Source organism: Eubalaena glacialis, chromosome 4 (genome assembly GCF_028564815.1).
Source record: "Eubalaena glacialis isolate mEubGla1 chromosome 4, mEubGla1.1.hap2.+ XY, whole genome shotgun sequence".
NCBI lineage: Eukaryota > Metazoa > Chordata > Mammalia > Artiodactyla > Balaenidae > Eubalaena > Eubalaena glacialis.
The window spans coordinates 39,834,489-39,858,068 of record NC_083719.1 but is presented as its reverse complement, the minus strand read 5'-3'; positions in this window follow the sequence as shown (position 1 = coordinate 39,858,068).

Here is a 23,580-nt window from a genome sequence, read left to right as displayed (position 1 = left end):
ACACTCGTGGGTGTGACATGGTATCTCATGGTTTTAATTTCCATTTCTCTGGTGACTAAGCAACTTTTTGAGCAAATTTCATGTGCTTATTGACCATATATATCTTCTTTGAAAAAATTATCTATGCATTTTTAAATTTGGTTTTTGTATTTTTTATTGTTGAGTTTTAAGTGTTCTTTATATATTGTGGATATAAGTCCCTTATCACATAGAAGATTTGTAAATAATTTCTCCCATTCTGTGGGTTGTCTTTACTTTCCTCATGGTTCTGTTTGCAGCACAAAAGTTTTTAATTCTGAGGAAATTCAATTTATCTTTTTTCTTTGTACTTGTACTTTGCTACTATATCTAAGAAGCCATTGTCTAACCCAAAGTCACAAAGATTTAATCTTATGTTTTCTCCTAAATGTTTTACAGTTTTAGCCCTTAATTTTAGGTCTCTAATTCATGTTGAGTTAATTTTGTATGTGATATGAGGTAAGAGTACAACTTCATTCTGTGCATGTAGATATCCATTTGTCCCAGCAGAAATGTTGAAAAGACTATTCTTTCCTCATTGACTTATTCTGGAACTTGTTTCAAAAATCAATTTACCTTAAATATAAGGGTTTATTTCTGGATTTCTTTAAACTTTAAAAAATTCCTTTCAAGGATGTTTTGTAGTTTTCAGCACATAATTCTTGCATCTTATTTTATTTAATATTATTGTGAATTTAAGTATTTCTTAATTTTATTTTCAGAGTATCATTATACTAATGTATAAAAATACAGTTGACTGTTTTATATTTATTGTGTATTCTGCAACCTTAATGAACCTTGAATTTATTAGTTCTAATAGATTTTTTTTTGTAGATTCCTTTGGTTTTCTATGCAAAAGATCATGTCATCTATAAAAAGAAATAGTTTGACTTTTTCCTTACTAATTCAGATGCCTTTTTATTTCTTCTTCTTGCCTAATTATCCTGTCAAGAACCTTCAGTAAAATGTTGAAAAAAAGTAGCAAGAGCAGATATATTGAACATTATATATAGTATTCAATAACAACAAATATAACATGCTCAGGAATAATATAATCAAATATGTTTAATAATGATGAGGAAAGTATAAAATGATATTTAAATATATAGATAAGACTCAGCTAAATCTGTTGTAGGGCTCAGTGTGCTTATATAATTTTCCACAAATCAATCTATAAAGATTTACAAGCCTATTTTAAAGGACAAGTTTGTTATTTTAGAAATTGCAGAGAAAATCTTGATATTCATATAGTATAACAAAAGGCCAAGAACAGAAAGATAATCTTGGGCAAAACAATACTTTAGATCCTATTGGTATCATATAGAAATTATATTTTTAAAACAAGATATTTAAATTGTATGATACTGGATCAGAACTATGTAAACGAATAGTGATCATTACAAAATTATAGACAAATTGTTTAAATTTGTTTAAATTAAATTAGTTCCTGTATCCCATCATAAGCAACTATCAATTCTATGTGATTTCAGGAACTAACTTTTGCATTACTTTGATGCAGTATGTTTTTTGTTTGTTTGGTTCTTATTACATTAACTCTTGTTCTTACTTTTTATCATTTCATTTATTATAGTGACTAACATATTGAAGAAACCCAGTAATTATCTTTTCAGTGAGTAAGGCAATCAATGCCACCCAACCTGGGTTTGATGACAACTGTGGAAAACTCAGGAATCCATCAAGATTTTAGTCTATAGACTAAAATCTTAAGAGCAAAAGTATCAGCATTCCCTCAATTACCATGAAAATATAATCCAATCCCTAACAAAATTCCAGTGAGAGATTTGATTGGGCCATTAATACATATTTATATTATATTAAATTATAAAGTCTTATAGATTATTTTTAAAAATATTGAGAACGATTAGAAATTTGGGTGGAAAAACTGGAAAGACTTATACTTTTTTTTTTACCAGCTATCCAGCGCTATTTCAAACAACAGTTTTAATACAGTAAAATATGCATTAGCATTGGCACAGGAATGGACTGACAGCTCAATGAAATAAAAAGATTCATCTAGATATAGATACAGGTATATACGGGGATTTAATGTGAGATGAAATTGACATTGGTAATAATTTGGATGAATATATGTTTTAATATCATTGGAACAACTGACCCTCCATTAAGGAAATAATATCTATCTATGGTTGGATTTCTACCTCTCTTAAACCCAAATTAGTAACATTTGAATAGAAAAAATATAAACATGAAAATAAAATGATAAAAGTACCAGACAAAACAAATGCAAACATTTTTACATTTTTTTGAAGTATATAGTACAATAAGAAACCAGGGAGCAAATTATTAAGACATTTTACTATAATGGAATCTGTACATTAAAAAAACTTATATAGGAGAGTAATTCATGAGCAAATTAAAATATTAAAAAAAGGGGACAAAAATTAATATACATGGCTAGCAAATGATTAACCTTCCTTGAATATTTGCAAACAATTATTCCTCTTCCTTGTTTTATTTCTAATAACACTTATATTATTCTTCATAATTGATATATTTATTTTTTATTGTTTTCCTTCATTTAATAAAATGTGAGCCATAGGAGGGCAGTTATTTTTATCAGTTTAATTTAATGATGTGTTTTCAGTGTCCAGAACATGGGCTGGCTCACTACAGTTTTTAGTAAGTGACGTCAATAAGAAATATGCATCACCGTAATATAAAAATGTGCACAGCATTAGAAGAGGAAAAAATGTTTAAAGAAGAAATACCAAGTTATCACTAATGATATGAAATATGTTCCATCTTTTTTTTTAAGAGGCAGCAGCATTTTGTTTTAATTTTTATTTTTTATTTATTTTTTTATTTTTTTAAAATTTCCACCACCACCTCCCCTTCCTAGCTCTTTTTTTTTTTTTTTTAATTTATTTATTTATTTTTGGCTGTGTTGGGTCTTCGTTTCTGTGCGAGGGCTTTCTCTAGTTGTGGCAAGTGGGAGGCCACTCTTCATTGTGGTGCGCGGGCCTCTCACTGTCGCGGCCTCTCTTGTTGCGGAGCATAGGCTCCAGACGCGCAGGCTCAGTAGTTGTGGCTCACGGGCCCAGTCGCTCCGCGGCATGTGGGATCTTCCCAGACCAGGGCTCGAACCCGCATCCCCTGCATTGGCAGGCAGATTCTCAACCACTGCGCCACCAGGGAAGCCCTAATTTTTATTTATTTATTTATTTTTGGCCACACCTGGCTAGCATGCAAGATCTTAGTTCCCCAACCAGGGATTGAACCCATGCCCTCTGCAGTGGAAGTACGGAGCCTTAACCATTGGACTGCCAGGGAAGTCCGAAATATACTCCACCTTGACATTTACAAGTTAAAGCATTTACATTTTTTATTATGTATTTGTCAAGCTTTTAATAGCTTAATTATACCAATTTTTATAAGAATATGGAGAAGTATATAGTGACGAACTGCTGGTGGTAGTATGAATTGGGTAGTAATATGGCAAATAAGAAGCATGGTTACATTGGGGTGCAGATATTTGATTTCTGGATGCTTATTCTTAAAGTATAACAAGAAAATTATGCAAAAAATATCTACAAGGAAGAATGTTCAACCCTATGTGTGTTTGTTTGTGTTTGCATGTGTGGAGAAAGATATAAAATATATATATGGCACCAGGTAGCAATATATACACAAATTATACATATGTACACACGCATATATATGTATATACACGCTCTGTAAAATTGTTCTCATCTGTATCTCTACATACTTTTATATCTCTAATGTATCTTGATAGTGAGATATACATACATGACTATAGACATAGTATAATGCACCCCCAAACACTAATAGCGTTAGGATTTAGAGCTATTTTCTATTTCTTTTCAGCTGTTATGTTGTAAATATTTACATTGTACAAATGCCAACATTTTATATTCTAAAAGAGAAAAGAGTTAATAGCATTTTTAAGGGGAGCCCCAAAAATCTCAGATTATTCTAAGATTTTGTTATGTTTTGTTAAGGGCAGGAATTGTCCCTCTTTACCATTACATTTCTGTGACAAGTAAAATGGTTGGCACCCAGCAGGTGGTTAATAATGATGTACTGAATAAATTAATAAATAGCAAGAGGATGCTTCAAATATGTGTGTATATTCCCACCCCTTCCCTACTTTACTATCTTTGAGGACAATTGCCTAGAAACTCAATCTGTTACCAATGGTAAAAATTAATTTACTTTTATCTAACAGATTTTTAATCTATTTTTTTTCTTTACCAATGGATATAGTCCCCAGATTTTGATTCTCCATACATGGAGTACTTTCTGATTAGTCTTGAAACTCCCTGTTGTTAGTTGAAATATGGAAGAAACTAAGACTAGCCAACAATCTGGCTGAAAAATAAGAGAAAAACCACCCACCTGGGGTCAAATAACCCACTCTATTTCATGAAGCCATTCTTATTTCCACACTGAAGTGATTTGGATAGGTGAAAATGACAAGGCTGATTGGCTCAGGTAACTGAGGCCACAGGAGGGTTTCACTTTACAATTAGTTCCACTTGGAGACTCAGCAATGCATCCTGCTGAGAGACTTAAAGCTCCAACTTACTCATGATCCATCTGAGTGAACTGACTGATAATCTATGCTGTCACATCCTGCATCTCTGCCTCCAGGAGGGCTCAACCTATCAGAATCAACTATTCTTCGTGGATAGTGAAAGAAAAAGAAAGAAAGAAAGAGAGAAAAAATGGCACAAGATAAGGTGACCATAGATGCGTGGGTTTATCTCTGGGCTTTCTATCCTGTTCCATTGATCTATATTTCTGTTTTTGTGCCAGTACCATACTGTCTTAGTTACTGTAGCTTTGTAGTATACTCTGAAGTCAGGGAGCCTGATTCCTCTAGCTCTGTTTTTCTTTCTCAAGACTGCTTTGGCTATTTGGGATCTTCTGTGTTTCCATACAAATTGTAAAATATTTTGTCCTAGTTCTGTGAAAAATGCCATTGGTAGCTTGATAGGGATTGCACTGAATCTGTAGATTGCTTTGGGTAGTACAGTCATTTTCACAGTGTTGATTCTTCCAATCCAAGAACATGGTATATCTCTCCATCTGTTTGTGTTGTCTTTGATTTTTTTCATTAGTGTCTAATAGTTTTCTGCATACAGGTCTTTTGTCTCGTTAGGTAGGTTTATTCCTAGGTATTTTATTCTTTTTGTTGCAATGGTAAATAGGATTGTTTCCTTAATTTCTCTTTCTGATGTTTCGTTGTTAGTGTATAAGAATGCAAGAGATTTCTGGGTATTAATTTTGTATCCTGTGGCTTTACTAAATTCATTGATAAGCTCTAGTAGTTTTCTGGTGGCATCTTTAGGATTTTCTATGTGTAGTATCATGTCATCTGCAAACCGTGACAGTTTTACTTCTTTTCCAGTTTGGATTTTAAAACTCTTAGAAGAAAACATAGACACAACACTCTTTGACATAAATCGCAGCAAGATCCTTTTTGACCCACCTCCTAAAGTAATGAGAATAAAAACAAAAATAAATAAATGGGACCTAATTAAACTTAAAATCTTTTGCACAGCAAAGGAAACCATAAACCAGATGAAAAGACAGCCCTCAGAATGGGAGAAGATATTTGCAAATGAAGCAACAGACAAAGGATTAATCTCCAAAATTTACAAGCAGCTCATGCAGCTCAATATCAAAAAAACAAACAACACAATCAAAAAATGGGCGGAAGACCTAAATAGACATTTCTCCAAATAAGACATTCAGATGGCCAAGAAACACATGAAAAGATGCTCAACATCACTAATTATTAGAGAAATGCATATCAAAACCACAATGAGGTATCACCTCACACCAGTTAGAATGGCCATCATCAAAAAGCTACAAACAATAAATGCTGGAGAGGGTGTGGAGAAAAGGGAACCCTCCTACACTGTTGATGGGAATGTAAATTGGTACAGCCACCCTGGAGAACAGTATGGAGGTTCCTTAAAAAACTAAAAATAGAACTGCCGTATGAACCAGCAATCCCACTCCTGAGCATATATCTGGAGAAAACCATAATTCAAAAAGATACCGGTACCCCAGTGTTCATTGCAGCACTATTTACAATAGCCAGGACATGGAAGCAACCTAAATGTCCATTTACAGTTGAATGGATAAATAACATGTGGTACATATATACATTGGAATATCACTCAACCATAAAAAGGAAAAAAATTGTGTCATTTGTAGTGATGTGGATGAACCTAGAGTCTGTCATACAAAGTGAAGTAAGTCAGAAAGAAGAAAACAAATATCATATATTAACACATATATGTGGAATCTAGAAAAATGGTACTGATGAACCTATTTGCAGGGCAGGAAAAGAGATGCACATGTACAGAACCGACTTGTGGACACAGCTGGGGAAGGGAAGGGTGGGACGAATTGAGAGTAGCATTGATGTATATACACTGCCATGTGTAAAATAGATAGCTAGTGGGAAGCTGCTGCATAGAACAGGGAGCTCAGCTCAGTGCTCTGTGATGACCTAGAGGGGCGGGATGGGGGGCCAGTGGGAGGGAGGCTCACGAGGGAGGGGATATATGTATACATATAGCTGATTCACTTTGTTGTACAGCAGAAACTAACACAACACTGTAAAGCAATTATACTCCAATTAAAAAAATATATCAGCGTGAAAAGGTTTAGTCTATTCTATTGCTAACAGTTCACTCATTTATATGTAGTCAACATTGACATTGAATAAAGGGGACACACACATTCACGTACACAGACATCCACATGCACATGCACCTACAAACGAAAGTCTACAGGCTGAAAAGTAACAAATAGCTTGACACTGCCAATAGACTTATCAGAGTCTAATCTGATATGAGACAGCTGAGCTGAGACAGAAAACCTTGTCAGTTCATTATCAATTCTGAGAAATGGGAGGAAACATTTATTTCCTAAATTTGGACAGAGTTGCATCTGTAACAGGGTTCACAACCAAGAACAGAGAGACTTTTTGGGAGAAGTCAGGAATCTACCTGAGAAGGAAAGAGGCTAGTAAGGAACCTGCCAAAGAGGTAAGTGTTAAACCATAGAGCGGTTTAGACAGATTTGGATAATTACTTTTTCCTGGTTGGAATGTAAAAGCATATTATAAATAGTGCATGGCTTGAACAATTGCCCTCAGATCCCTTCCCATACACTGTCACCCTGCCTTACAGGTTCCTATCCCCCTGTTTCAGATTGCCCATCTCCATATTTAGGTACAGCTGCCTTGCTATAGTATAATTCTGGATCATCCCACTGGCTTTTCCTTTGGGCTTCATACATAGCCCTAGACTTTTGGTTTGTTTGTTTGTTTGGTTGGTTTTGAAATACATCTTGTCTCTTCTTATACATTTTAGTCTTACAGGCTTCTGTCAGGTGGGGAGGCCCTGGGATACAGCAAAAGAGGTTGGGTTTAAGAAGGTAGGTGTTTTTACATAGAGCTCTCCCTGTCAGCCTGGATGCTGGAAAGACTTCGTTCAGTCTTTGACACTAAGCACAATTTAGCCAACCATTTTGAAGCATTTTATAATGGTGAAATTTCATTCCTTTAAATGATGAAGCACATTCAACATAGTTCAAATAGATTGTGAGCTCATTAAGTCCAGGCACCTTGCCTTATTACTTACCACAATCCTTAATACACTATAGGAGCTCAGTGAATGTCAAATGAAAGAATCAAAGAAGAAGAAAAGCCAAACAAACAAATCTTACTTCTTAAATAAATTTGTTCTTTCAAACTATTTAGGTACCAGACAGATGAAAAGTTTAGCCAATTTTTATGCAGCTTTTAAAAATCCAACTATTACCATAGTCCTTTTTATTATTTCTCTTCATACTCATGAAGTAGCACTGGGATATTGCATGTTGAAATTAATTTTAAAATTTAAATCCAAGTTTCCAATATTCCAGATTTTTCCAAGGCTAATAAACCCTTAGTTTATTATTCTTTTTACAAAAATGTACCACACCCACATTTTTATCATTAGGTTTATTTTTCTAACTTACAGCTTTTCTTTCTTTTAAGAATCATAAAGGCCAAAGCTTTCCAGATCATTGATTCCACCGTAATATTATCCCATCTAGTTGACTTTCTCATGTATTTTTTTATGTAGGTTTTTTTTTTTCCTATTTGACATTTCAGTAATAATCTTGAAAAAAACCCCAAAATTCTAAATTTTCTCTATTTTTAACATTACAGATGACTGCTCTTCTTAATTGTGGCATTTAATTGATTGTGTATCCATTTCCTTAAAACCTTATCTTCTGGTTTGCTTTCCAGTTTGACAATTGACAGGTAATAAAATGTTTAGATCAGCACTTTCCTGAAAACTTACAAAAAAGTCAAAGACTCAATGTCAAGTTCTCACAGACTTATTTAATCACAATGAGTGGAAAGGAAGACGTATTTTGATTAAGACTGGCTAAACCGATCAATAAAGACCTTGAACTTGCTTAAGTTACTACTGGCTATTCCCAATAATGGTGATAGCCTAAAAGTGAACCCTCAAACCATTAACACAAAATGAACAAGAGATAGCTTGAAAAAGGGGTTTTTTTCCCTTATAATTATTGTTTCAAGTTTGTATACCTACATTGGTATTCTAGATACTGATGTTATTCTATTCTTGCTGTTGTCCCTATTGTTTTTTTTCTTTTAAAAATATTTTTTCCAGCTTATCCTTTAGATATCTTTATTCCCCAAGCTCCATTAAAAGCACAAATTGGGGAAATCACAGAAGGAATAGCCAGCAGGGTATAACGTTTCAGCTTACCATTTTTGCAGATCCTAATTTTGATATAGTAGTTGAAGTTCAAAAGGCAAAGAAGGTCAAGGTGAAGGTGTACTACTTCAAAATCCTCAAGATCCATTGGATATAAGACTTAACAAACAAGAAATTACTTTCATTGATTAAATGTAGATTGAATTAGGAGGGAAAAATCACAGGCGCTGCTAAGGTTATGTCCCCCACTCATTGTTTAACTCAGCATGACTGATTCAATCTGCTGAGCCCCAAGGAAGGCCAAAGATGTCACTCATGGACTCCACACAATGCAGGAGGCTTAGAAGAGCAAAATCGAAAAGTTGCACTTTATCCACTCACAGCCTGGAGCCACTGTTCTCATTCGGTCTTGTGTTAGCAGAACAATAAATTGCAGCAGGCATTGGGCTGCTCCTCATAATAATTATAGGTATCCCACAGGCAAAGCTGTTGTTGCTTTTAAGACTTGACAGAATGTGTCTTGTAGGCATAACCTAGCAGATGGGGACTTTTTCATTTCATCTTTCCCCAAAAGCCACCTAGGTGAAATATATAAAGCATCTTGATAAGGGATATATTTTCTCCTATAGGGGTAGTTTGATCACTATAAGCTGCTCTTCTTGTTCATTCACCTTAAAAATAATTGCCACTCTGTGGTAGAAGAAGTCAAGTACAGCCACAGAGGCAGGGACAGACCTTTTGCTCCATCCTGCTAATTGGTGTCATCTACTGCACTGCCTTATGTATTGATGGTAGAAAAAAAAATGAAGCAGAAAATTAAGTGTGAAAGGATTTTTTGTCCTCCTGTCACTTTGTACAACATTTAGTTCAGTTGACATGACACTGTGCCTTTTGTTACATAAAACTGTCACATTGTCCCCTCTGGTTAGCTTCAGTTGCTGCCCAAATCAATAATAACTGTCAAAGCTGTCAAATAATGAAAGGATCCTATGATATGTTGGCTGCAGTAAATGATATTTTTGACTATCCTTTTCAATGTTACCCAATTAGTTTCAAACACATATTAGAAATGAAGAAATGAGATAAGCTTTGTAAATGATGTAACAAACTTGAAAATGAGGACATCGCTTATGTACATTAGTTATATATTATTGGATATAATTCTTATAATTTTTAAAAAGTCAGTTTTAGATGGATCATTTTTATATAATGAGAACTTTAATTCCTAAGCAAAGATGTAACTCAGAAACCCTGAGCTTCTATCATTTCCTCCTGTATGTAATGATAGCATTTAGTTATCAGAGGGATAATTTATTCCAGATTTACATACCTATGGAGAAGCCCCTAAGGTATGGTTTGATCATGGGAGGAAGTTGTCACTTACTGTTATTGTTTTCCGTCTAGGCAATATAGCTATTGCCCTCTTATAGTGTTTGTAAGCAGGAAACCAAGTCACAGACAGCTATAGATGGAACCAATGGTCTTAAATATTCCTGGTCAGTCCCTCTAATTGAAAACCATTTGGGGAAAACTCAAGAGTGGTTCCTTAGAAGCCTTGGATGAACTAAAGAACTATATTTGTATTTTAGGTAAACTGATCTCATTCCACTTTGTTCTACTCTGGGGTAACATCTCTATGTCTTCATGTTTTTAGTCTCTAACCAAGAAAAGAGCGCACATACAAATTATATAATTCCCACTTCCCTGAACCAGCTGTTCCAAGCTTTTTCAAAATTTGTGTGTTAGCCTTTGAGTTTAGCATGCTCTCAGTGACCCTCTTTTCAGACCCCTGTAACCACACTTCACACCCCCGATTTTTAAATTGTCAGAAATGTTCAGAATTAATTTATCTCTTTTACATGTGATGTGACTTAGAGAATTAAGGTTCATGATACCTGTATGGGTTTACCTTGACTCTCCAGTGCTATGGCCTATAGAAATCTAAAGTGCCCTCTTCCTCCATATAAAACTCCCACACATACTTAACATTGATTTGGCTCAAATGTAAAACTGAACACCTCTGAGTTCTCCAAAGAATTTATTGCTACATGGAAACATTAAGTATCTGGGTAGACTTTATTAGATATACTTTTGATTAAAGTTTATGAGTTTATATATTAAATATTTTCCAACATCCTTTCACACATATTCTCTCATACTGAGTTAGTGTCATAGACTCCTGCACATAAAGGTAACAAGAATGCATTCCAACAAATTATTATTTAGTCCCAAGTATTCCAAAGCTGTGGCATTCTTTAGTATTTTAATAAAAATTATTTAGATTTTAAAAATAGAAATGAAAAAAATCTGGCCATGGCTTCCCTGGTGGCTCAGTGGTTAAGAATCTGCCTGCCAATGTAGGGGACACGGGTTCAAGCCCTGATCCAGGAAGATCCCACATGCCGCGGGACAACTAAGCCCACGCGCCACAACTACTGAGCCTGCGCTCTAGAGCCCATGAGCCACAACTACTGAGCCCATGTGCCACAACACCTGAAGCCCACACACCTAGAGCCCGTGCTCCACAACAAGAGAAGCCACCGTAATGAGAGGCCTGTGCACCGCAATGAAGAGTAGCCACCGCTCGCTACAACTAAAAAGAAAGACTGCGTGCAGCAATGAAGACCCAACACAGCCAAAAATAAATAAATTTATTTAAAAAGAAATCTGGCTACTATCCTTCATATATGAATTTCAGTAACGGGCTGAGAGAGAACATTTAACTCTCTCACTGATGCACTAAATCAAACCTGTTCTGTAAAATTCTGCAAGGTTTCATAAATGCTTACCAAAAAAAAAAAAAAAAAAAAAGGTCTTGGGTACAAGAACGAGTAGATAGTCAAATTTACCAAAAATGTTTAAAATAACCCTTACAATATCCATATGCTTTTGAATAGAGTATAGTCACTTACATTGGTAAAAATAATAATACATAAAAATTAAAGATTTACTTAATTTATTATAAAATAATATTCTGACAAAATTCCTCCACTTCTTTAAATTCATAAAAGTGCAAGTATCCTAATCCATCTAAATTTGTTGTTATAGGAATATTTATCAGTAGAAGTCTTAGCTTGAATCTAGATTCAGGCATTTGTAGGTTCGTCTGAAGGATGCTGGGTTATGCTCACTAAAGCTCTATTTTATGAGTGATTGGGGACATTTATGAATAATAATTTATCATGAAGGTAAAGCTAAAGTTGAACTCATGTGCAATGAATTATTATCAAAGAGGTTACATGCTTTAGAGATTAGAATCATATCTGTTGCTGATTTCTTTCTGGCTCAGCTTTATTGAAATTATCTAAGTCTTAGGATCAGGAGTCTGCAAGAAAGTAGCAAGGGAAAACTAAGAGTTTATTCAGTCCATAAACAAAGCAGTGGCAGCACAGATGGCAGTAGCTGTAGCAGAGTTTGAACAAAATGATACTAAAAATAAAACATACCTGATTTTTTTGGAAACAGATTAAGCAGTGTTTAGAAGGGAATTTATAGTATTTTTTTTTTGAAAAGGTTAGTAAAATTAACAAATCTACAGCTCTATTGATCAAGGAAGTAAGCAAGCAAAGGATGGCACACATTACCAATGTCAGTTATTTAGAGGGGACACCACTACAGACTCCAAAGAAATTAAGAAAATATTACTATCTACTTTATGCCAACACATCCAACAATTAAGATGAAATGGAGAAATTCCTTAAAAATACAAGTTATCAAAAGTGACTCAAGAAGAAGTTGAAGATATGAATAGCAGTATAGTACTGCATTCATTAAGTACATTTGAGTCTTGAACAGTGATAGTGTTAGGGGCAAAAAATCCGCATATAACTTTGTAGTCTGTCCTTCGTATCTAAGGTTCCACATCTGAGGATTCAACCATCAGCAGATCTGCAGTACTGATGTTCATATTTATTAAAAAAAATCCAAGTATATGTGGGCCCATGCAGTTCAAACCCATGTTGTTCAAGGGTCAACTGTAAATTAAATTTGTAATTAAAAGCTTTCAGAAAGAAAATTAAAGGCCTTGACAGCTTCACTGGTGAATTCTATCAAATATTTATTACAGAAATAATAGCAATCATGCACAAGTGCTTTTACAAAAAAAGAAGTGGGAACATTTCTCAAATATTTTATGAGCCTGAATTATTCCAACACCAAAACCAAATAAAGATATAATGAGGAAAGACATTACAGACCAGTATTCTTGCATAGATGCAAACAACAAGACAATATTGGCAAATAAAATATATATATATATAAGAATATACTAGTTCATCACCAAGGGGGATGTATCCAAAAATGCAAGATTGATATCCAAAAAGCAATCAATGGAATTCAATTCATTAGCAAAATAAAGGGGGAAAGGATGTGGTCATATTTATAGGTACAGCAAAAGCATTTGAAATGAATCAATATCCGTTCACAGTAAACCTCTCAAACCAGTAGAAAAAGAACTCCCTGACCTGATAAAGAAATCTATGAAAATTTACAATAGTATCATATTTAGTGTCAAAATAAAGAATGCTTTGCCCCTAATATTGGGAACAAGGCAAAGATTTTTACTCTTCTCACTTCTGTTCAACCTTTCATCAAGGGTCCTAGCCAGTTAAGGAAGGAAATAAAGGGCATATAAATTTGAAAGAAAGAAGTAAAATTCTTTGAATTCACTGATAACATGATTGTGTATGTGGAAAATCCTAAGGCATCTAAAAAATGATCTACTAGACCTAATTACTGGGTTTATTTTGATAATAAATTTTACCTTCCTTTTTTGGGAGAAAATGGATGTTTTTATTTTTTTGTAATGCAGTTGATTTACGTTTTGTGGGAAAATGTTTTTTATTTCTATTTTTTCTTTATATTAAAGAATAGAAAATAGATTTTTTTGATGTTGGCAATGAAGAGATAGACTTTAGTGGGTACCCATCATTTGTATCTGGCCTGACATTTTGGATCATTCCTTCAACATTTGGAAAAACGTCTCTGTATTTAAAATCCCTCATTATTTATATAGAGTAAAAAGAATCGGGCTTCCCTGGTGGTGCAGTGGTTGAGAATCTGCCTGCCAATGCAGGGGACACGGGTTCGAGCCCTGGTCTGGGAAGATCCCACATGCCGCGGAGCAGCTAGGCCCGTGAGCCACAACTACTGAGCCTGCGCGTCTGGAGCCTGTGCTCCGCAACAAGAGGCCGCGATAGTGAGAGGCCCGCGCACCGCGATGAAGAGTGGCCCCTGCTCGCCGCAACTAGAGAAAGCCCTCGCACAGAAACGAAGACCCAAAACAGCCAAAAATAAATAAATAAAAATTTAAAAAAAAAAAAAAAGAATCACTATATTTACAGGCTTCATTGTCATTTGATATAGGTTTCACCTGCCAGATGAATCAAAGGAAGACTGTGATAAAAAAAAAAAAACTATTGAGCAATCAAGTAGAGAATGGGGTATCCATCTCTTGACACTAGTGACAGCAGATACTGCATATTTCTATGGGTGAAGAAAAGCTGTGGAAGCTTCCAGCCCCTTCCCAAGGCAGAATAGTTTTGGTGCTGGAGACAGTACCAGATGCCTGGTTCTGACAGATGCTTCATGGTTTTGTGATTGATGAGAATTTCACCTAAATTAACAGATAAAATCTGAAGTATGATGGAAGTTTGGATTGGCTTTCAGTCACTGACTTTATTACTTACCTAAACCAGGCACCTTGCTGTGCAGCCTTCAGCCCCCTCCCATCTGCCACACCTCTCTGGGACCATCAGATCTCATTTCACTCTGCAGACTAACATTAGATGCATGAAAACACAAAAGTTGAACTTTGTTTCTTTCTCCCTTGCTTTTATGCTGCACACCCCTGCCAAGAGTTAGTAAGTATATAACCTCTTGCTATGGCCCAATTGATGAGTGTAGGGTGAATATAAACAAATTGGAAGGAGAAATACACATTGGTTTAAGTACCGAAAATTAACTCTGCCTATTTGCATACTTATATATTTGCTCCACATAAGCAAATTATACACCCTTTTCCAAGCATCCATACAATACAAATATTTATTTAAAAGCACCTCTCCAAACCATAAATAAGTTATAAAGAAATAAATTGCATAACCATATTTTCTACCTACAGGAAAAGTAATGCAGAAAATTAATTTTTCTAAGTCTCAATTGCTTAGTAATTGTAAAACATCAAATAACTCTTGGATCACAGCCCAAAATAAACTGATTACAGACTCTTAAAAAATCACTAACAATGAGAATTCTAAGTTTCTAAGTTGTAGCCAAAACGATATCCATTATACTAAAAAATTTATCCATCTTGGTGAGCATTCCAAGTCTCAGTTGGACTTCAATATATTTTTTGCAAGCTTTTAATCATTCACTTTCTTCTTTAAAGGAAATTAATCTCCATTTATATTTGTGGAAACCTTAATTCCAAAAGTTACCTCCTGTGTTCATAAAGGACTGAAATTAGGGTATAAATTGGCTTTTCCATGTTATTGTCTCAGAGCTGGCCACAAGCATGCTCTGTCATTCTGCTGCTTCCAGCTGTAATTAGATAATAGTGAAAGGCAAATCCCCATAATCCTGAATTTCCCTGAAGTACTCTATATTTTTATCAGATAAATGAACAACCTCTCAGTAGCTTCTTCATGTTCTCAGTTTTTCTCTGGGAAATGTTTTGCTCTACCTTTTGTCAAAGCACAGACTACAGGAGCCCTGAGAAAGCACCTCTCTGGGGTCTGAAGGCAGCTCCTTAATGCTGAGTGGGCTCTGTGAACAAATGACTTGTGTTGGAACATATATGTTTTCCAACATTTTTTAACCCATTGCATATTCCCTACCCAGCAGAAACTGAGCTTCTTTTCAGTAAAATGATCCAGAAACCAATCCAAGTTAATGGCAGACCTTAAATGCCCTTTGTGCAGGTGAGCAACCTGCATCAGAAGTCACTTTGAAGCTCTCCAGCTAGTCCTTGCTAGTCCTCCCTGACTCAAGCAAGATGTGTTCTTGGTGTTTTCAGCCTAATTCTTTGTGAAGGTGTTACTGGTTCTGGAACCTCAGGCTTAGCATCCTTCTCCTTCCTGCCACTGCAGAGTGTAGAGAAGACAAATCTGGTTTTTGGAAACTTAGGAAATGTGGCTTTCTTATGCTGTGTGACGTAGAATAAGCAGCACAAGATGTCGCATGACCAATTCCAAGGAGTAAAGTTTAGTTTGTGGGTCATTCTGTTGGAAATTATACTTCTACTGGAATCTTGGAAACTAGTATACTATATAGGAGGCATGTGAGAGACACTAGAAAACCAAAAACACAACTTTTTGAGTTGGGCGAGCATTACCCTTGAAATTTATTTTCAATAATATTTTCTTCTGAAGGAACTTTCAAATTTTGTGAAGTATAGCACATGCACATGAATTGATTTGGACACTCCAGCCTTTTTGAACACATCCCCAGGTTTCCTCCCCCGATCCATTTTCAGCAAGCATGACACAAAACAATGTGACAAATATCCTACACATCAAAGAGGAGGAAGATCATTGCTCTATTAATTCCAAAGTGTTTAAATAAAGAGATATGCTGACCACCACAATGATGCCAGGTCTAAACAAAATTACATATAGAATAGTAGGGAATGTAAAATATGAAGCAATGACAAATGTGTGAATTTCAATCGGCATCTACTTTTATATGAATGTAATTATGAAAAATTATTATTCTATTATTACTATATTAATGAAATAAATCAAAGTCTACTCATGTTACCTTCAACCTACTATTTATTTTTTAAAAATATAAAATATATGCAGTTATTAAATCCCTTATTAGTAGTAGTAATTATTTCTGTAATTTGTCTTAATTATACTTACAATCACCAATACTTTTGTTGTTTTTATAAAAAGATGTTTACCCCTTTGTGTCGGACGGTTTTTGTGGATAAAAAACATAAGAGGATTGAATGGCAATAATCAGTTCTATTTAGTTCTAGAAGCTAAAAATCTCTTTCTGCCGTTTTGGATATAAGCTGCCTAATGCATCCTCTTCCTACTTATAATTTTATTGCTTGACTCCTTTGCTTTCCCAATTCGTGTTTCATGTATGATTTCTCCACGTAAAAGTCAAATACTCTTGATTCGCAGAACTCTGAAAATATACCATATTTCGGTCTCTGCATGTTATGCCAAGATTCCTCTGACCAGGTTGCTTTAAATTAACAAATTATAATATTCTGATTGGAAGTTCCTTTGATAGTTTATTGTCACCCATCACTTTACCCATGACAAAGTGTCAGCTTTCTCAGAATATATTTCCTGGCTTCAATGTATGTACATATTAAGTTTTTTGTTGTTATATTTTGATAAGACAATTTTGAAGAAAATGGTTTAAAAATGTGCACTCTGTGACTATGCCTACTTTGCAGTGTCATTAGGTTTGATTTTTAGATATTTTAACTGTGTGTCTAATGCACATTTTATATATATATATTATATACGCGATGACTTATATCATGTAATAGTATATGCCTTCTTATTTCTGTCGATAATAGAGACTATATATATTAAATATATATATTTAACAGCACTAGTTCTTGAATTATGGCACCTGGAACTGAATCGAGTCCTTACCACTTAATAACTGTGTGATAGGGCAAGACAGTTAAACCCTCTATGCCTCAGTTTCCTCATCTGAAAAATACGAATGAAGGTAATAACAGCCTTTACCTCATAGCTTTGTTACGAATATTGAAAGAGTTAACCCTTAGAACACTACCAGGACTTACTGAGCACTCAGTCAATGCTTGCCACATGATTACATATTATTCCTCTCTGTCACTTTTAAGGCTTTGTACGCACAATTCTGTTTGTGATATAAACACCACTTGCTTTCGTCTTATTAGCATTTGCAGAGTATACCTTTTTCATTTTCTTTATAGTCAGTCTTCCATTTTGGTTTTGAATGCCTCTCTCATAGAAAGCAGAGTTTGGTATGATTTTCAATTTATGTTTTCCATTTCTATTCTTTCTCTGGTTAACCATTGTTATCGCTGATACTTAAAATCATTTTTTTAACCAGATTAGAAATAATAAGTATTTATTTTATGTGGGATTCTAGTTCCAGGTTGTTAACTTTATATAGTCAGTTTACTGAGGAGTAACAAGTAACCATGAGTTTTATTCTTTTTCCCGTTTCCACGGCTTCTTGAATCTGACTTCTTCCTCCAGTTTATTTATTTTTTCTTTTCTGAGGTTTTTCATTTGTTTGCTTGTTTTTAGTTTTGTAATATGTTCTCTGGTAAATTTTTCAGAAAAAGTTTTGTCACTTTAAAATAGTCTGAGTTTTTTTTCATGTACTAAATGTTTACTTGGCCTTCATATATAACTGAATATGGATGCCTATATTCAAAAGTGTTTTCCTTCTGACATTTGCAAGCATTTCTCCACTATGTTGAAGTAGCCAATGATGCTGTGAGAAATTTGAAGTTAATGTGATCCTTATTCCTTTGTAAGTAATCTAGGTTATTACTTTTAGCTTTTGTTTTTATCATGGTGCCTTGTAGTCTCACTGTGACATGTCTAGGTATGTGAGTAATCAACACTTCTGCCCCACATTGGTAGGCTGAATTGTTAGATGATCTCTAAGACCTTAACCCCTTGCTATCATTCTCTTGACTGTCTCATGGCAAAAGAGTTTTTGCAGGTGCAGTTAAGGTTATTAATCAGTTGATTTTAAGGTAGGGAGATTATCTGGGTGGGTGGAAAGTCTCAGCTGGTAACAGAATGGAAGTTAGAGGTTTGAAGCAAGAAAGGGATTTGACAGGAGGGACGTTCTCTATTGCTGAGATAGAGGAGGACACGGGGCAATGTTATGATTTTGTTAAGTCAACATTTGTTGAGTAGAGCCCCTGGGTACCAGACAGTGAACCAACCGAGATTCAACAAAAGATCACAAGAGAAATTGAGATAGAGAAGTTCACAGGTCCTGGAGGAAGTACATGGCCTACAGAGAGGTCAGGGCAGGGCTCAGACAGAGAGAGAATCAGGATCTAGGGCACATGCCTTTATTAGGGTAGAGTAGAGAGCTTTGTGGTTCCTAGGCTAAGGACAGATTGATCAAATAAAAAAAAGAGCAGGGTTCTGGTAAGCTCCACAAGGGTCTTATATAATGGGTGCTCTGGAAGACTGAGGAGACTCCCACAAGGGCCACTGGGAAATCATATCAGGAACTTACATTACATTACTTGTGACTCTGAGGGCTGTTATCTAGAGCATGTGTTTGCATAAGAGCCTAGTGTCAGTTTAAGGCCCCTTCAGGTTACTTGGCCAAACAAAATAGATGCTGTGGAAGCAATATCATGGAGTAGCTCAGCTAAACTCTGGACAGGCAAGGACCTGAGAGTGACTTCTAGGAGCTAAGAGCAGTCCCCAGCTGGGAGTGGACCTCAATTCCACAGCCACAATGAACTGAATTCTACCAACAACTTGAGTGAGCACAGAAGCAGATTCTTCTCAGAGCCTACGGATAAGAGCCCAGCTAGGCCCACAGCTTGACTTTGGCACTGTAAGACCCCCAGCAAAGAACCCAGTCAAACCCATGTTTGACCTTCGGAACTGTGAGTTAGTAAAGGGCTATTGTTTTAATTTACTACATGTATAGAAATTTTTTACATAGCAATAGAAAAATAATAAACCGCAATACATCCTCTTGGTGGATATATTAGACATCTCTTGTGCTCTATTTTTTCAGTCTATATTTAGCCCCACCATTCCATGGCAGCCAGCTTTGCACAGGTGCCCCTTGTCTCAAAGGCACTTTGCATCTCTCACTTCCAGAACCAAGCCTACTCTGAAACTGTGATGTGGGATGTCCATGGGAATGAACCTGGCAACCCAGAGGTAGAGGTCTTACAGGGTACCCTTAACCACTGGGACAAGAGAGAGAAGCAAAGTGTCCCCCAACCTTTATTTTCTAGTTAGTAAATCTGTGACATATTCTATATGGCATTGTAAAAGATCCTCAGGGGGTCAAGTTGCCCAGACTCAGGAACTTACCCTTTTGCTGATTCACTTATCAGTCAACCAGTCCTGATGTCTGCGATCACTGACCAAAATAAACAACCTTTAAGGAATCCCCTGGTTTCAGACTCTGCTTTCAGCTGAGGCAGTAGAGGATGGGCAATGACTTTCTTCTGTGTAATTTTTGGCTCTGGTTTCCTTCTTCTGGGACTAAAGAGTCAACTTGTTTTTATTATTTTCACTGAAATTGTGGAACTACCATTAATCATTTCTTAGAATTTGGGGTGGGAAGATGAGGCTGCCCAATATCTTCCGGTACAGATTCTCCCTGTGCATATGATTTAACCAAAGTGAATCGTATCCCAACTTCCAGATAGCATTACTTTTTTTCTATTTTTAGTACACTAAAAATGAATAGATACCTTTGTTTATTTGAATAACTCATCTTTTTGTCACACCAGTGTGCATGCCTGTGAGTATAGATAGCCCATTTTCTTAATTGCTCCTTGATGAAACTGAGTTAGAGGACTTTACACAGTATTTTCAAAAGGTGGCCTTTTGGATTCTGTCCTAATATGTTGGTACAAAATTATCTAAAGAGTAAGAAGGAGACACTACTTATATTTACCATTGTAATTTCTCTGTTTTTATCATCCTAACTGGCTGGTACCTGGGAAGTCTATAATGGTTTATCTGTATGTGAGATACCTCAATTTTGTGACAGATACTATTGGTTACCTACAAAGCTGACATACCCCACACCTCTTCCCAGATCTAGAGGTGAATTCTGCTTAGTCTAAATCAGTCATGGCTTTTCCATTCTCCTTGCCAGATATAGAATTTGGTATTTGACCCAAATTACACAATTTGGAAGTAAGGGGATATCGGTTATGGGGCTTCTAGGAAAATTCTCCTGCCCTTGACACAGGAACAGGAGTAAAGAATTTCCTTTTTACTATTCCTTCACATATATTTTTTTAATTAGTAAAATTAATTTTTCTAGAGCAGTTTTAAGTTTACAGAAAAATTGAGTGAAAAGTCCAGAGAGTTCCCATATACCCCTTCGCCTCTCCCCTCCTGCATAATTTACATAAGGGTTCACTCCTTGTATTATATATTCTATTTGTCTTGGCAGATGTATGGCCTATATACATCAACATAGTAGCATACAGAATAGTTTCATTGCCCTAAAATTCCACCTATTCATCCCTCTTTCTCTCCCTTCCCTTGAGCTCCTGGCAATCACCACTCTTTTTACTATCTCCATCATTTTTCCTTTTTCAGTTGGAATAATATAGTGTGTAGTCTTTTCAGACTCAGCAACATGACTTTAAGACCCAGCCATCTTGGTAGCTTCCAAGTTTTGGCAAGTATGAATAAAGTTGCTATAAACATCTGTGTGCAGGTTTTCACGTGGACTTTGTTTTCAATTCATTTGGGTAAATACCAAGAAGCGTGGTTGCTGGATCATATGGTCTGGCTATGTTTAGTTTAGTTTTGTAAGAAACTCCCAAATTGTCTTCCAATGTGGCTGAACTATATTGCATTCCCATCAGCAATAAATGAACAGCTCCTTGTTCCTTCACATCCTCACCAGCATTTGCTGTTATCAGTGTTTTGGATTTTAGCCATTCTAATAGGTGTGTAGTGGTATCTCATTATTGTTTTAACTTACTTTTCAGGAAGGACGTATGATGTTGAACACCTTTTCATATGCTTTTGGGCCTTCTGTATATCTTCTTTAGCGAAGTGCCTGTTATTGAGTCTTCCCATTCATGAACACAGAATATCTCTCCATTTATTTAGGCCTATGCTTTTAAAGTAGGTTTTTTGATACTCCTGTAGCCCCTTACTATGTGGGCAATGGAGAATTCATGCTGAGTGCAGGAATCTATCACCCTGGACTTTCCAAATTTCACCCATGTTTCTGGTTCCATGTCCTGGGATATACATTGAAATCTTATTTTGACTCAGTTTTAACATATATCAGGGATATAACAGGGACAGAGCTGACTGTACTAACCCTTTGTACTGTAGTCTCTAGTTCCAAGATCACACTGCCTCTGAATTCTTCACTTAACTGCCTTTTGTGATTCATCAGGTCATTGCCCTTGTTCAAATTCTTCACATATAGTTATAGTTTTCCTTACAGTCTGATGGGTTCACTCACTCCTCACATTAGCAGGCTCTGCTATAGAGAATGAGAGAAGGGGGGAGTGAGGGAGTATGAAAGGGAAAGCGTAAAGGTGAAAGATCCCTGGCACCTGTGTGTGGGTTGTTATTTACACTCTGAGTCTGCTTCAGTGAGCTTAGTAATATTCACTGTTCTACAGTTCACCATAAAATTAGCTAGTGGGGTAATGTTTTATAGGTATCCTAATCAGGAGATTCACAGACTTAAAGCAAAAAAGAATTTTTTAAAAAAATTCTACCAGCCACCACCAATGATACCCAAAGTAAACAGAAGGAAACAAAAAATATAGGAAGGTTGAGAATCATTTCAGTCTTACACAGCACAAACTTTCTATCTCAGATAAGTGATGAAATAAGCAAAAAAAGACAATACCCATATATTTTTGTGAGTTAAATAAGAATTCTATTTTATGTCAGTTCTGCTATGAAAGATGCCATTGATTGCAAAATATTTCCAAGATATTATTACATTGACAAGGAAAACAGGTCACATACTAAGTCTTTTTCCTTAATACCAGTAATTGTGTTTGAAATGCATTAAAATTCTCCCAATCTGGGATTTTATTTAGGATTGCTTTTCTTTCTGTGCACCAAATGGAATTATGAGTTTTCTGGAGCACAATGTGCATCTATACTATAAACAGCTGGATCTTCTGTGTTTTCTCCATGTTCTGCAGAAAAGTAAGAATCTTGACAAACTATAAAATACAGATAATTTTGATATTCAGCCTCATTTTCCTCCTGAACCAATCAAATTCCCCTGGTCACTAACTCTAAGTGAGACCAACCTGGGTAGAATCAGGTTTAATAATCCTGGCCTGAAACCACCCTATAACAAAATCCTCCACAACAAAAACTTTCTAAAACCTAAGCTGCTTGAGTATTCAATGTGAATAAATTCATCTGGTCAGTGGCAAGTTTCCAATGAACTCAATTTAATATTTGATCTCAGCAGGTTTTTCTGGTGGTCTTTGAAGGGAATTTGATATTAATTATAATATGCCATTATGAGATTTTTTTACACTACCTAAATTTGTATGCAAGTTTATAGTTCTTAAGAGTTTTAGAAAGATTTCCTTTTCCATGCATATGGTTGTATCTTTTTATATTTCACTGCTACCCATGATATTAATTAGTACAATTCATCAACCAATTCCCCTATGTTTAATCTATTCCCAGTCCCATACCATGATTTTATAATTAATACTTTGTAATATAGTTTGAAAACTGATAACTGTCCTTATTTTTAAAAATTGCCTCATCAATTTTCCCTTTTGTCCTTCCACTAATAGCTTGTTAAATTTTAAGCAAAATTCTGTTCTGATTTTTATACAGATTGTACTGAATTATAAATAAATTTGGAGAAAATTGTTTGATAATGGTGAATCTTCCCACTTAGGAACCAATTTATGTTATATTTTTTCAATTCTATTTATATATTTGAGATGGGTATGGGAGGAAGAAAGCTATCAATATCATCTCCTCATGCAGCTCAATAACAAAAAAACAAACAACCCAATCCAAAAATGGGCAGAAGACCTAAATAGACATTTCTCCAAAGAAGATACACAGATTGCCAACAGACACATGAAAGAATGCTCAAC